We start from the raw sequence: 15,215 nt of genomic DNA on the forward strand, positions 1-15,215 counted from the left end.
GGGATGGGGTGGGGGGGAATGCTGTTAAATGTTCCATCATTTCCTACACATTAGATATAGAAAATATTGCTGTATATCTATAAAGTACAGTTACTACATTTACTGATTTCTAGTTTTCTGACCTCTATTGATGTAGCTGGGTGAGTGTGTGTGAAGAATGTCCATTAACTCTGTCCATCATACTCATTTTGATCTTGTTCACCATCCACCACACATGTATTTTTCAGTTCAAACAATGTCCTTCAACATCCTCCATTTGGCTTTGAACTGCTTAGAGTGACATGAATTATTGCTCATGTTGTGGCCCACACCTCAAGAGTCTTATCAAGCAGCTTGGGCTGAAACACAAGCATTTATCTTCCCCACACACAAAATAGATTCAGCCACCACAGAAGGCACCAAGTTGAGTCTGAGTGATGTTACCCACAAAATAATGGGACTGAACTGCTCATAAGGCCGTCACAGAGGTTGTGATGATGCTTCCTGAACAACTATAGCATAGGATCCAGGCTGGTGCTGTAGTCAACTTCTCTTCTACTTCTTTATTTGCAGGTCATCTGAATTATGTTGGCCTGTGAGAATGACACCAGGCAGCCACTGTATGGTGGAGCACAACACATCATGATAACATCCACTGAACCAGTAACCACTGATTTGTTAGCAAGGAAGTATTTTTCCTCAGAGTCCTTGGCACCCTACAATGCAAACAGGTTATTTGCTTTGATAGGTGAAGTATGCCCCAGCCACAAAGCAGAGGAGGTAATGGTCAGGGAATAATTTCCACCACACTAGCTCAACATCTATCTGTAAAACAAGTTCTCTAAACCCTTTCCAATTTATCAACATTATTGAACTGTGGACAGCAGAACTAGACACAGTATTCCAGTAATAGTTGTGTCAGTGCCAAATACACAGAAAATATAACCTCTATCCTCCTACTCAAGATTCCCCTTTTCATACATCCAGGAATCACATTATCCCTTTTGGATACACCATCGCACTGTGAGCTCATGTTCAGCAGATTACCCCCAAGTCCTTTTTAGAGTTGTGGCTTCTCAGGATAAAATCCTCCATCCTGTCATCATGGCCTATGTTCTTTGTTCCTACATCTATAACTTTATATTTAGCTGTATTAAGTAGGGTTGCCACCTGTCCGGTTTTCACTCAGACAGTCCAGGTTTCAGCTTGTGTGTCTCGGTGCAATTTGACAGCCCTGAGGCCTGTTTTTTTTAAATCTGGGGGTAGGGTGAAGAGGCAGGACAGGGGTGGGGCTTTGGGGGAAGAGGCAGAGCCAGGGTAGGATCTGCGGGAAGAGGGGTCAGAGCCTGGGGAAAAGGCAGAGCAGGAGGGCCCAGATAGTCTCTACTATTTTTTCTCTTTCACCAGCCAGCTTGATCCACAGAATCCCTATTTCTGGGCTGATGCATGAGCCAGAAAGAATACAGCAACATTTTCTTTTCCCAGGGTGAGTGTTCAGGTCCGGCGGTTAGGAAAAATTAAATTTCACTTTTACCCTGAACAAATTTGCCTGGAGTCACTGAGCCCCACTAAACACAGAGCCTCAAAATGCCCCTGTACATTCACTTGTCAGAATGGACCTCCACTGTAAAGAATACTTTCTGGGAACAATGTGATTGTCTAGTTACATCTCTGACTGAGCTGAATCTGTATTTATAACAGCATATCAGTCCTTGCACAGCACTGCATTATGTTTTCGGGGCACTAGGTGGGATTTTTCATTTTGTACATCATTTTCAACCTGCTGCCAGGGCCGGATCCAGGCACCAGTTTACCAAGCAGGTGCTCAGGGCGGCCACTTTGGAGAGGAGCGGCACGTCCAGCTGTTCAGCGGCAATTCCGCGGAAGGTCCCTCACTCCTGCTCGGAGCGAAGGACCTCCCGCCGAATTGCCGCCGTTCGCGGCTTTTTTTTGTTTGTTTTTTGTTTGGCTGCTTGAGGCAGCCAAAACCCTGGAGCCGGCCCTGCCTGCTGCAGTCACGTTACCTTATTCTGCAGTCATGCAAAAATAAAGTGCTTAAATGATTTGAGAGAGGGGAATTTAATCTAAAAGTTTTTATCTGCAATTTTTACCTGAAAGGCTGGATGCTAAGTTTGTGCTTAGAATACTGGGACTATGAAATTTGTCCTTTGAAACTTCTGTATGTATGCACTAGGCAGATCTGATATAGATAAATTTTTCTAGCTACTGTTAGAATCAAACACTCATCATCTTAATATTAATTTTCCTTTCCCTGTTTTCTGCATCATCCCCTTAATCAACTAGTTCTTTTTCTCTTGCCCCCAATTGCTTCATTTTAATGTAACACCCTAACATTGCATTGGCTTGGTTCTTAAATTCCCTTTCATTAGTAGCTAATCATTTGCCTATATTATTTAAAACTGACCTAAAATATGTAATGATGGATTGCAGGGCCTACCTAATTAATTGAAATTGGCCTAAAGAAGTTTCCAGCAAATCTCTACATCTGCCTTTGCTATGAATTCAGCTGTTGTCTGCCTCCGCTCAGTCTTATTTACAGTGTCAGTACTGTGATCATTCAAACAGAGAGGTCTTAATAGGCTCTGCTGGCCCAGGAGTGAGCAAGCAAATCCTAATGTGCTGGCCATGCAACACAAGATACAAGAGATGTGGTTTAATTAGGCTGCAACTTCATTACTCATCTGGGAAATACCCGGCAATAAGTGTGCAGTGCAGCTCCATTTTTTCCTTATTTGTTTCCACCTATTTAGGGAGGGGCTGCTGTCCCCCCCGTCCCTTCACACTTAGGCCCAGCCTGTTGCTGGGATTCAACTGCTCTCCCCTGCAATGAGGGAAAGAGGGTTGTCTCCCTTCTATACCAGACATTTGGAGCCCAATCCCTCTTCCTCAGCTTCCTTAGGGAATGCCCTTCCTCTAAGTTCACCTCCTCTCCAGTTTATCTGGGAACAGGACCCCCTATGGAATGATTATCTTACCTAGACACCTGCCACCAGGAGGCACCAGCAATTAACTTGGCTACCTCTCCAGCCTCTATTAGCTGGGTTCCCAGATAGTTAACAGTTCCCTCACTGAAAGTTGTGAAAAATACATCTGTTCCCTGGTCAGATAGGTGTTCCACGTCATCCCTCAACAACTCGGGGGCCCAATATATTTTCTAATGGATAATTACCAATCCTCCCTGGTTGCTACCGCTCTGTTCAAGCACCTTCTGGCCTTGTCAACCCAGGGATGCTCATCACTTTCTCCCACACTCTGCTGCAGCATTTTAAACCAATGGATAAGCACCCCTGAGAAAAGACCATGACTCTACCTCAAATCTCTCTTTGCCCTGATGATCAAGCCAACCCCCTTTAAAAAATCACAAGTCATTTTCACGCAGAGCATGGTAATCATCTCCACCAGCTGCTCGCTGCCTCCCAAAGCATGTAAGACGGGCATCAGCTGGTCCTAAAGCATGCCCCTCCTTTCATGCCAATTCAAGATAGCCTTGCTACTGAGGCCCAGTTGTGAACCTCCAAGTGAACTGTGGGCCCACATCCTGGGCCCAGATACTGTGTCCACAGCTCTATATGCCTGACCCATTGGTCCACTTCTGAAATTGGATAGATAGGAAAATTAGCCATTCACACTGACTAGGGGCCTCACATATGTCCTGTACACATTTTAATGCCAGCATCTAATTGACTGTATCCCCTAAGCCCAGTTAGCCAGCAGCTGTCACTGCCCCAATCCTGAATGAGCGGGATCCAAATTCACAAGCGAGACACCCTTACACTATCTGTTCCTTTTTTAAATTGCCACATTTTGGAATTTTGTGATGGGGCTCCTGTCACCATGAAGAAAAAAAGGCCCATCCCAACTCAGCTAGCCTCATTACCATATAATTCTTTAATGCCAGAACAGGCCAAAGCCCTGCCTCGCCACACTCTTTTAGTGCTATGGACATGCCTTGCCCTCCCTACCCTGTTTTTACCCTGATCCACAGGGTAAAGATGACCCACCCCATTGTAAGTCCCTATACTGCAAAGCCCTACCTGAAGTATCCCTTGCCTACCCAGGGACCAGTTCTCTGACTCTAAATGCTCCAGGATATGCCCCCAGGAAGGTGGCCTTGAAGAAGGCCACCTCCTGGTTGCATTAGCATATTTGGGGAAGAATGTGCACCAGGTCCCAAAGAAACTGAACAGTGATAGGAAGTCAGGAATCTTCCCTAGGGCCTTAGGTTTGAGACCAGTCCTCTATCAACCTCTTAACTAAAAATCTGCCACAAGGATCTGAGTAATCTTTTCACCTACTAAACTATACATCTGCCTTTGCTACTGATTCCGCTCCCTCTGCCTTGCCACAACTACAATGGCACTATTGTGATGCTAAATCACGTAGGTCCTAATAGACTCTGTTGGCCAAGGAGGAAGCAAGCAAATTTTAATCTCAAACTCAGAAAAAAACAACCATACTCAGAAAAAAACAACCACCTCATTAACTGATGATGCACAGGAACCAGTTTATCCTACAATACATAGAAAGAGCTGCCTCGGCATTTTAGACTTATGCAGATTCAGACGTTATCTGATGCTTTAAAAGCTATTGCTGCCAAATTCACTGCTGTTGGTTTTTGGAAAATGGAGGTCTTGGTCTTGCTGTGGTAAGATAATGATAATCATTGTCAATGCCCAAAAGTGAGGGGCTAATGTGATATATATGAATAATGCCAGGGCCTTCTATACCATAAATGTGAGTAGCTTATCTCAGCCATTAAAAAACAATTCCCCTGAGAGATGCCCATTTGCAAATCTTACTTGAGCTAATCTATGAACTGAAGTTGTTATGCATTGTTGGTCCCCAGAAAAACCATCCATCTGATTTTTTCTTCTGAGTTTTTGCTGAAGCTACAATCTATAGCTTTCCAATAGATGGCTGGGTAAAGTCCCATTACTACCAGATCTTTTGTTCTGAATATTTGTTATATTTCTATCCCCTATTTACCACACACACAATGTGACTCTCTTCCCCCTCTCTATTGCCCCACTTCCCCCTTCCCCCCATACTTCTTGTCTTTTTTTAGTTTTTTTAGAACAATCAAATACTACTGTGAGGGCATCAGTATAATCTAGATAGTGAGGGGCAAGGAGGGCTATTCTTGGAGCATAACAATCCTCTCTTCTCTTTCCTGATGACAGAGTGAGTTATGGGATCATAGGCCATAAAGAACCAGTTGTTACATGTAAAACTCAGCTGAGGAAAATGTAGTTGAAAAGTTGTTCCATTGCATTGCCCCTCTCCATTCCAGTTCAACCTCTGCAAATCGGAGATTGATTTGCTAATGTCCATAAGGTTTACACACAGTATTTATTTGAAAGCAAGAATCACTGACTATCAAACTGATTACTTCTCTTTGAAAAATGGTTGTGCAAATGAGTGAAGGGTAGGGGAGTAATAAATACATAGGCATGGTTTAGGAACCTACATACATTATTTTTAGGATACAGTTAGAAAGGGAGGACCATTCTAGAGAAGACAGGGGAATTAGAAGATGGGATTTTAGTCCCAAATTACCTTTAGCACTTGAAGGACTATGTCTCTTTTATTAATATTTGTTAGTGACAGTGCAAGCAGTAGCTTGCTTTGCTAACATTTTCCTGTGCTGTCCTGCAGGAAATATACAAATAATATATTCAGAAACATATTCATATAATAGGACAACATGTAAGTAAGGCTTAGGAAAAAACTTAGGTGTTAATGAGTTCTTGGTTGCTCATCTCAGTTTTATATCACTGCCCTGCATTGTCAATTCCATGCCTCCGCCATGCTGTGAAGCTACCTACCAAGCACATGGAGACACAGGAATCATCAGCAGAATAAAACTCAGATGTGACCACTAGCAACAGCATCACAGACCATCTTCCCTTCTGCCTCTTGATTTTATAATTTCCAGTATATGAGATGCTATGTAATGGTTTCGAGAAGGTGGAGAAGAAAAGTGGTTTTTCTACAAGCAAATAAATAGCTACTTAGAAATTCTTAAACAGTGTCTTGAGTGTGTTTGTTTCTTTAAATTCTATTAATTTAATGTCCAGGTCTATACCCCTTGGGGTACATCTATATATGGCAGAATGTGGGTAAAATAGAGCCGGAGACATACAGTTCTCCCCCAAGGAGCTCAGGCACAAATTTAATTAACTTTTTTTTTTTAAATGAGTGTCATCAGCATGGAAGCCTGTTCTCTGGAATGGAGGCCAAAGCATGAAGAGGCATACAAATGTTTAGCATATCTGGCACATAAATACCTTGCACTGCCGGCTACAAAAGTGCCATGCGAACGGCTGTTCTCACTTTCTGGTAACACAGTAAATAAGAAGTGGGCAGCATTATCTCCCGTAAATGTAAACAAACTTGTTTGTCTTAGCGATTGGCTGAACAAGAAGTAGGACTGAGTGGACTTGTAAGCTCTAAAGTTTTACATTGTTTTGTTTTTGAGTGAAGTTATGTAACAAAAAAAATCTACATTTGTAAGTTGCATTTTCACGATAAAGAGATTGCACTACAGTACATGTATGAGGGGAATTGAAAATATTTTTTTTCTTGAAATCACTAGCTACAGTAGGGTTTTGTTAGTAGAAAGAACATTGCAGAGTTAAAAAAGAAAAATATACTTATTAAATGGTGCACATCTATAAAATAAAGGTTGTCAGTTTCAAATATTTTCTTGAAATATCTTACAAACAGGCAATTTAAAAAAAATTATAACGGTTCATCTTTTCTGATCACCGTGTTCTAGGAAACTGGGATTGCTAGTTTCATCCAAGATGGGCTGTGCCTTCAAAAGCAGTGTTGTTTGGCCATAATGGCCTGATCCAAAGCCCAGTGAAATCACTGGAAAGGCTACCATTGACATGAGTGGGCACTGGATCAAGCCTGAATTAGGAATGCACAAAAGCCCAGGTTAATTCCTGAGCTACCCCAAATCGGGCAAATCTGAAACCCCATTCAGACAGTGTGCATTCATAGATTCATAGATTCTAGGACTGAAAGGGACCTCGAGAGGTCATCGTGTCCAGTCCCCTGCCCGCATGGCAGGACCAAATACTGTCTAGACCATCCCTGATAGACATTTATCTAACCTACTCTTAAATATCTCCAGAGATGGAGATTCCACAACCTCCCTAGGCAATTTATTCCAGTATTTAACCACCCTGACAGTTAGGAACTTTTTCCTAATGTCCAACCTAGACCTCCCTTGCTGCAGTTTAAGCCCATTGCTTCTTGTTCTATCCTTAGCGGTTAAGGTGAACAAGTTTTCTCCCTCCTCCTTATGACACCCTTTTAGATACCTGAAAACTGCTATCATGTCCCCTCTCAGTCTTCTCTTTTCCAAACTAAACAAACCCAAATTCAAAACTAAGAAACAGAAGTGCAAACTTCTGAGATTCACATTCCATTGGAAGGAGATGTTTTGGCAGTGTCAGTGCTCAGCTGGAGTAGGGGAGAATGATAATATTCCCTGACTTTCACTACATCTTAGAAAGTGATGGGATGTTGCAACATCTTTTTTTCCTTTTATGAACTCCCTCCAATCCCTTTTTTCAACCTATAATAGTGAGAAGCAGGGCCGCCGGGGGGAGTGGGGAGGTAAGTGGGGCAATTTGCCCCAGGCCCCACAGGGGCCCCCATGAGAATATAGTATTCTCTAGTATTGCAACTTTTTCTTATGGAAGGGGCCTCTGAAATAGCTTTGCCCCAGGCCCCCTGAATCCTCTGGGCGGCCCTGGTGAGAAGTGGGACCTGACATGACCATCTATTCACTCTCTTCTTATATAGAGCACTGGCCAGTCTGCCTGTCAGGAATCAGGGCCTGCAGCAGAGCTAGTTTCCAGGCAGCCTTATCAGCACAGCTGTCCTGCAGTACCTGCCCGATTAGCCACGCAACCTGATTGGCTGCCGAAGCCAGCAAGCTGACTCTTAAGCCAGCAACAGCAATAGCTTGCTGGCTTCTCAATGCTTATGCTGGCTCTTGCATTACCTTGTTCCTGCTTTGCACTCAGCCTTGCCTCTGTTCTGTCTCCACCTTGAGCCATTGCTTGCTCAAGTTCCTGACCTCTGGTTTTGACCCCTAGCTCTGGCTCCTGACTATGGACTTGGACTTGACTCCCTGGCTCAGGTACCCAGTTCCTGACCTTCTGTTCTGACCCCGGTTGTGGTGATTGACTGTGACTCTGACCACTAGGTCTGCTGACCACTCTGGCCGCTAGGATAGACCACCCTCACCTTGGTCAGCTGACACTGCCACTGTCAGTATCCACATTTTTCTAAAAGCACCGTGGAAGGGATGAAAATAATTACACAGCTGGCCTTCATTTCATGGTCCTTGGAGAGGAGGAGGGGAAAAAAACAATTTCTCTTGCTAGTCTCCTCATCCCCTGGTCTCTTTCAGAAGCATATCAGCTCTGTCCCTTCCTGGATGCAAGAGGTAAAGATGTTGGTGCTCTACAACCTTGTTTCTTCAAAGGCCCCCTGGCTCTTGCCTTTCTTATGACTGATAGCCTCTGCCTCCCACCATTCCTTCCATAGTCTTTGTTGGGTAGCAGTTGTTCTCCTTCCCAATCTTCTATCCTCCAGGGTAACTCTAAGAAGGACTAGTTCAAAGGCTAGATTTCCCCCCATACACACACACACACATACTCCTTAGTGAGCAGCAGCACTTCAATCTATGAGTATTGATGCAAAATGTGAGTGTGAATGGCAAATCTGGTTCAAATTGAAGATTCTTCTGGGAATAGGCAGCCTTCACACTATGTCTTCTGTCAGGGGAAGGACTGGAGAGAGTCTTCGGCCACTCCCCTGATACTATTATTTTAAGTTGTTGTGGCCAGAGATCCTTTAATAACTCAGGCATAATGGGCAGAATTGTGAACTTTCCTATTGCAGAATCTTTATTGTTAGTGATGTGCAACCCAACCTTTCTTGACTTTCAGATCCCAGGGTGAGAATCCAGGTCTCTCAGTTGGGGGGAAAATCCCACCAGTGTATTTGTACACGGTGCAGGTGCAGTGAGGAAGTCACATGGAGACAATAAACTTGAAACTCCACAATACCATTTTTACAGTCCCTTTCCAGGTCGGAATCACACTTTTCAGTTGCAAGCATTGGGCAGCTTAATCAGTGTTATGTGCCTGTCTCTTTAAATTCTCTCTGCTGCATACAGAGGCTCACTGAATATATGCAGGTTTCTCCAGCTCAGTGGAGCTGAAAGGGACAGCAGGGAGAGCTGCTCTCAACCTGGCCTGCTGCCAAGGTGTGGAGAGAACAGAGAGCTGGTATTATTGAGCTATCCCTTCAGAAAAACAAAAAAATGGTTGTAATCTCTACAGAAGGGGTGAGCAGCCACCATGGAATCATTGTCTTTCCACGCTAGTAAAGGTCTGTACAGAATTCAGGCACTTGTGTGGTTTTTTCCAATTCCTTTCACTTGCTTGCTGGAGGTGAAAACACAAGAATTTCCTTGCTGTGCTTGCAGGTGACTTGTAGGAAACGAGCTGCTGTATGAATATCGTAGTCTTATTAACAGACAGCTTAATCCTGCAAGGTGTCCCATGCCTTTAGAGAGGTTGTGACCACAGCACCTCACAGGATCAGGCCCAAAGATTGCTCGTAGATGCTGTTATACACTAATGGCCTGACTTTCACAGGCACTGAGCAGCTGCGGCTCCAACAGACTCCTAAAAATCAAGTCTCTTGCATTAATTTAAATAATAACTAGATCATAGATGGCTGGTGCCTCATTTTGGCTTGGAGATAGTAATATTTTTAGTGAAAGCATGTTGTCCGGGCTGAACTATAGCACCTGAGTCACCACCAGGGTTACATAGCACCACATATTGTCTTATTCTGAATGCTAGTCACAAAAAGAAACAGAACTACTGCCCAAACATGGATTTAAAAAAACCAACAACTTAGAAGTATGTGACCAAATTCTGCAGGGCAGGTGCTAACAGATGTAAATTAAATCTATACATGTCAATTATTTATGTTCTATGGAATAAATCCAAGCTGGGATTCTATAGCACAAAGTGTACAGATCTGACAGGTGGAAACCCATGGTGGATAGGATAGAACAGTATAATTAATATAATTGTCAGTCTAAGAACCTTTCCCCGCCTATTTTACAGAGACCAGTAAGAAAGATGGTCATCGACACAGCACTTGACACAGGCAGAAAGCTGAGGGTTTGTTGTTTCTTCCTCTTTCTATCTTGCTTTCTCTGTGGGCTGGGCTGCACGCAAAGTTGTACCAGTTTAACTAAACGTGATTTTATACCAATGTATTTAAACAGGTGCAGCTTCACATGAGGACTCTGACACTGGTTTAAACTTGTCTGATAGTTATATAACTTGATTACTACATTTATGGATTCAAGTTAAACTACAACCAGTTTTAAATCTATAAGAGTGCCAACACAGTGGTTTGCACCAATTTAACTTAGGCTAGGTCTACACTACCCGCCTAAATCGGCGGGTAGAAATCGACCTCTCGGATCGATTTATCGCGTCCCATTGGGACGCAACAATCAATCCCCGAATCGACGCTCTTACTCCACCAGCGGAGGTGGGAGTAAGCACCGTCGACAGGAAGCCGCAGAGGTCGATTTTGCCGCCGTCCCTACAGCAGGGTAAGTCGGCTGCGATACGTCGAATTCAGCTACGCTATTCACGTAGCTGAATTTGCGTATCTTAAATCGACCCCCCCCCGTAGTGTAGATGTAGCCTCTAATAGATTCTTAAACCAATTTAAGTTAAACCAATTTAAGTTAAACCTGTGCAACTTCTGTGTGTAGACAAGCCCCCAGAAGAAGAACCAGTTAAAAACACCCCTCTCAGCTGTTCAAGCCACCAGACAAAGCAACTCCTTTTAGCATCACATAGTCCATTCACCACCTATCAGAAGAATATATATTGGGCTGATGTTTAGAGAAACATACACCAAATATACGAAACAGATTTTTAACACTGAAGTAATATTTTAAATGATAGGAAACCAGAACATTTTTATTATATGTAAAATATAAACCAAGGTTTTCAGAAGTGTTTAGTTATTTTGAGGTGCCTACAAATGTAACTGCTATAATTTGTAAAATATAGAGCTCATGTATCAATAGGATTCATGAGTTTTAAAATATATACAATATTAAAATACATAATTATCAATGTATCTTAATATTTAATATCAAGTAAAATATACACAACACTGATAATTGTCATATTAACTGATAATTCTGGGAGTATTTTCTGATACTACCATATTTTCCAGAGAGCTCAGCAGAACTCTAATCCATTCTGAGTTCTTTCAAAAATCTAGCCCTAAGCATCAAAGGGAGCTCAACACCGGAAAATCTGGCCCCTATTTAGGTACCTAAGTGGAAGCTTAGTTCCTTTGAAAATCTGGTCCCAGTTGTGAGTAGAGAACATTTGAAATTCTGCTCCATAGAATAAAGAGCTGTAAGTGGATCTAAATGTGGTTTAGACTGATTAAGTTACCTCCATAAAGTGTGTAAATCTAAAGTGGGATGCTGCAGTCAGTGTAGTGCAATCAGGGAATGCAACAAGGTGTATAATGGTTTGCATGGTATATAACTCGGTGACTGGCAGGTGAACTGAAAAGTAGAGGTTCATTTTCCACTACAGTAGTAATGGATATTACATTTAGCATTGGTGTTCAAGATACCAATATTCTTGATTATAAGGGAGAAACAAGCTATGTTGATTTAATGGGGGGACATAGTGGTTAAGATCAGCTGGCAGGAGACAGTAGTTAACAATGTGAACTGTTGGGGATGAGATTAACCATCTAGTGAACACAACAGACTTAATCAAGATGCTTATGGTGGGATTGCCATCTGGCCAGTTTTTAACTTGCCTGGCTGCTTGTTTTGTACTGCCTTGCTAGTCGAAAAATGTAATGTCCTGGGTTTTGTTTTTTGTGTTTATGCACAGCTTGCAATCCTGTGTGTGTAGTTACATCATAATATAAGAGCCCAGACATCTAGAACCAAGATCTGTAGAGTTACCAGGTAACTGGCAGCTCCAGGCTGCCACCCAGTAGCAGCTGTAATGCTTTGTGCTCTACTTCCCATGACCTGCTGTGGACACAGCCCATGGGAAGTTCTGCCTCAAGGGTTTGACAAACAGCATGCAGCCTCACGGCTCCTGCTTGGCTCCCTGCCCTATATAAATCCAAGGGGCATTCCAGGAGGTGTCCAGGCAATAGTGTGACTCCTCTGTAGGTATTATGACTGTTCCTGGGCCTTCATCCTGAATTCTTAGCTTTGAACTTAGCTTGATTTGGCTGTCACCTCCTGATTTGGACCCTGAAACCTGACTTGGACTCTAACATTTGGTATTGACCCTGGACTGGATCTATGAACTTGGTCACTCCCAGCCTCAGCTTTGCCCCTGCTCTGACCCTTGGCCCTGACTGCCCTTGTTAGGATCCTGATGCACAGCTGGTAGCATGAATGGCACCTGGGTTCTGCTCATGCCAGGCCCTCACCTCCTCTCAGTGCTGGGGGCTGGGAAACAAAATGGACCCAAGGATCACCGCCAGAGAGGGGTAAGGAGCAGTGTGGGGGAGATAGACGGGCTTCTGGGAGGGACAGTAGAGGGGCTCCTGCAAGGGCTCTGGAAAGCAGGGTGGACCCAAGTCTCTCCAGTAGGGTTAGAACTAGGACCTGTTTTGTTGGGATGGGGGCAGAGGTCAGGTTTTCTGGGCCTCAGAGGTGGCAACCCTAGCTTGTGGGAGTGATGAGATGGTGATGATCTGAAGAAAAGTGACCTGGTGAGGAATATTATGAAGTAGGTGAAACCATAAATATAACATGAAAGTGGAGAATAAATCTTACTAATAATGAGATTAAAATGGTCATCTGGATATGGCTATGGGAGTCAAGTTTTGGGAGGAAGCTAGAGGATAGATAGTTCTCAACCTTAACATCCAAATCCCCAGTGAGAGACCCATTGGGCATAACAAATCAGAAAGAGGAAGGGTGGTGTCTGACTTGTTTGACTGTCTGGGAAGGAAGCAATTAACTACCTAGAAAATGAGTTTGAAGAAAGGGGGAGGGTAAGGATTAAGGGCCAAATATTCAAAACTATTTGGACACCTAGTAATGCAGATGGGCACCTAATAGGATTTACAAAAGCAACTATGCAGGCTAGGCACCTACCTCCTATTAAGCCTCAATCTGCATGTTGCTTTTGTATCTGCATCATGCCTTTGCAAATCTGACTCTATTTGAATAAGGATTTGGGAGTAATGTGAGAATTTGACTGTATTATGGAACAGTCAAAGTTAGATCCCATTCTATATATGATCAATGTAATTGTGAAAATAACTGATGTATCTTTAATGACTGTGGCTAAAACATAAAGCCAGTTAACTCTTCTTTTCATGGGGGGGGGGGGGGGGGGGTCAAGTAATTCTTTGCGTAGACGACCTCTGTCAACAGTGATAGCAAACATTTCATTTTCATGAACTAATGTCCCACAGTAGATATTGATGATTTAAGGAAGTTGAACTTTAATTTTAACTGACAAGATTAGTTTTAGCTAAATCACATTTTAAGTGCCGGGGGGCCTGAACTGGAATCAAACCTAGGTCTAACACTCCCTTCCCCTGAATGCACCAAAAAAACCCACAAAACCCTGGGAAAGTTTGGATTTGTATCTAATTCATGGTGTGAAATTTGGGGCTCAGGCCCATCCCTGTTTTCACACATTCTTATAGGACTTCACACCTGAGACCAAATTCACACACAGGGTAAGCATGTTCACTTCCATTCATTTACCAAGGGAATTCAGCCAATGTCCACAGTCTCCATTGACTACAATTATCTTTGGATCAGGTTCTAGTCTGAAAATGGCCCTCTGTCTATACAAACAGTTAGTGTGTGGCAAGCTGGGGTGTAAATCTACCTCTCAATAGCCTGCAGCACAGTAACTGTCTGTGTGAAGCCTGCTCAGAGCACACTAAAGATCTCTTAGGGTATGTCTACACTACCCTCCGGATCGGCGGGCAGCAATCGATCCAGCGGGGATCGATTTAGCGCGTCTAGTCTAGACGTGATAAATCAACCCCTGAGCACTCTCCCGTTGACTCCTGTACTCCAGCACTGCGAGAGGCGCAAGCAGAGTCGATGCGGGAGTGATAGCAGTTGACTCACCACAGTGAAGACACCATGGTAAGTTGATCTAAGTACATCGACTTCAGCTATGTTATTCACGTAGCTGAAGTTGCATAACTTAGATCGGTTCCTGCCCCCCCCCCCCCAGTGTAGACCAGGGCTTAGTGTACAACAGCAGAGTTCACACAGTGCATGACTGGCTGCTACTAAGTAGACTTACATCCCAGTTTGCTGTGTCCTAACAGTTTGTATAAACAAGCCCTGAGTTCACTGTGGGCCTGATCCAAAGCCTACTAAAGTCTAAAGGAATTTTCCATTGACTGCAGTAGGCTCTGTATCCAGTCTTATTAAAAAAAGTGAGTGCTTTGTGCATTCACCAAGCAGCTTTTAAAAACCAGACCACTGATCAAAATTTCTATTATCAATTCAACTGTGAAATTAGCTGTAACCTGTTAAGTTGAAAATAGAACAACTATTAACAAGACATAAGTAAAGGCAAAACACATGATTCCAAGAGCACAGACCCTTTCATTTTCCTTTATTTATTGTATCCTGTGGTAAACAGTTATGAACAATATAGTGTCTGGCCTGATACAGTAGCTATAATTACTTTAGTCCAACTGCCACAGTGCTCTTCTAAATATATGGTCAGCTGAAATCTAGTCCCAATAGCAAGTCTTTTCAATTAATTAACAGCCTGTATGTCTGTTTAGTGTAGTAGGATGTAACAGCCTCTACATATGTGAATGTATGTAGGCTGGGCGAAATCTTATCCCATTAGTCAATGGGACTTTGGCCATTGACTGTAATGGGACCAGGATTTCAGCCTGTGAAAAGACTGTGGAACGATAGATAGAATGATGGCCAAAATTCAAAATAATTGTTTTAAATGTCTGTCTAGATGACTAAAACTGATAGCATAAACAGCAGAAATAAAGTTAATTATGAAAGTTCTATTTGTTTTCTTTTTGTATTTCTGAGCAATGAGAACAGATTATTTGGTTTCACTCATGGACTAGCAGAGGACTAAAATATTTGGGTT

Source organism: Malaclemys terrapin, chromosome 6, assembly GCF_027887155.1.
Source record: "Malaclemys terrapin pileata isolate rMalTer1 chromosome 6, rMalTer1.hap1, whole genome shotgun sequence".
Classification (NCBI taxonomy): Eukaryota; Metazoa; Chordata; order Testudines; family Emydidae; genus Malaclemys; species Malaclemys terrapin.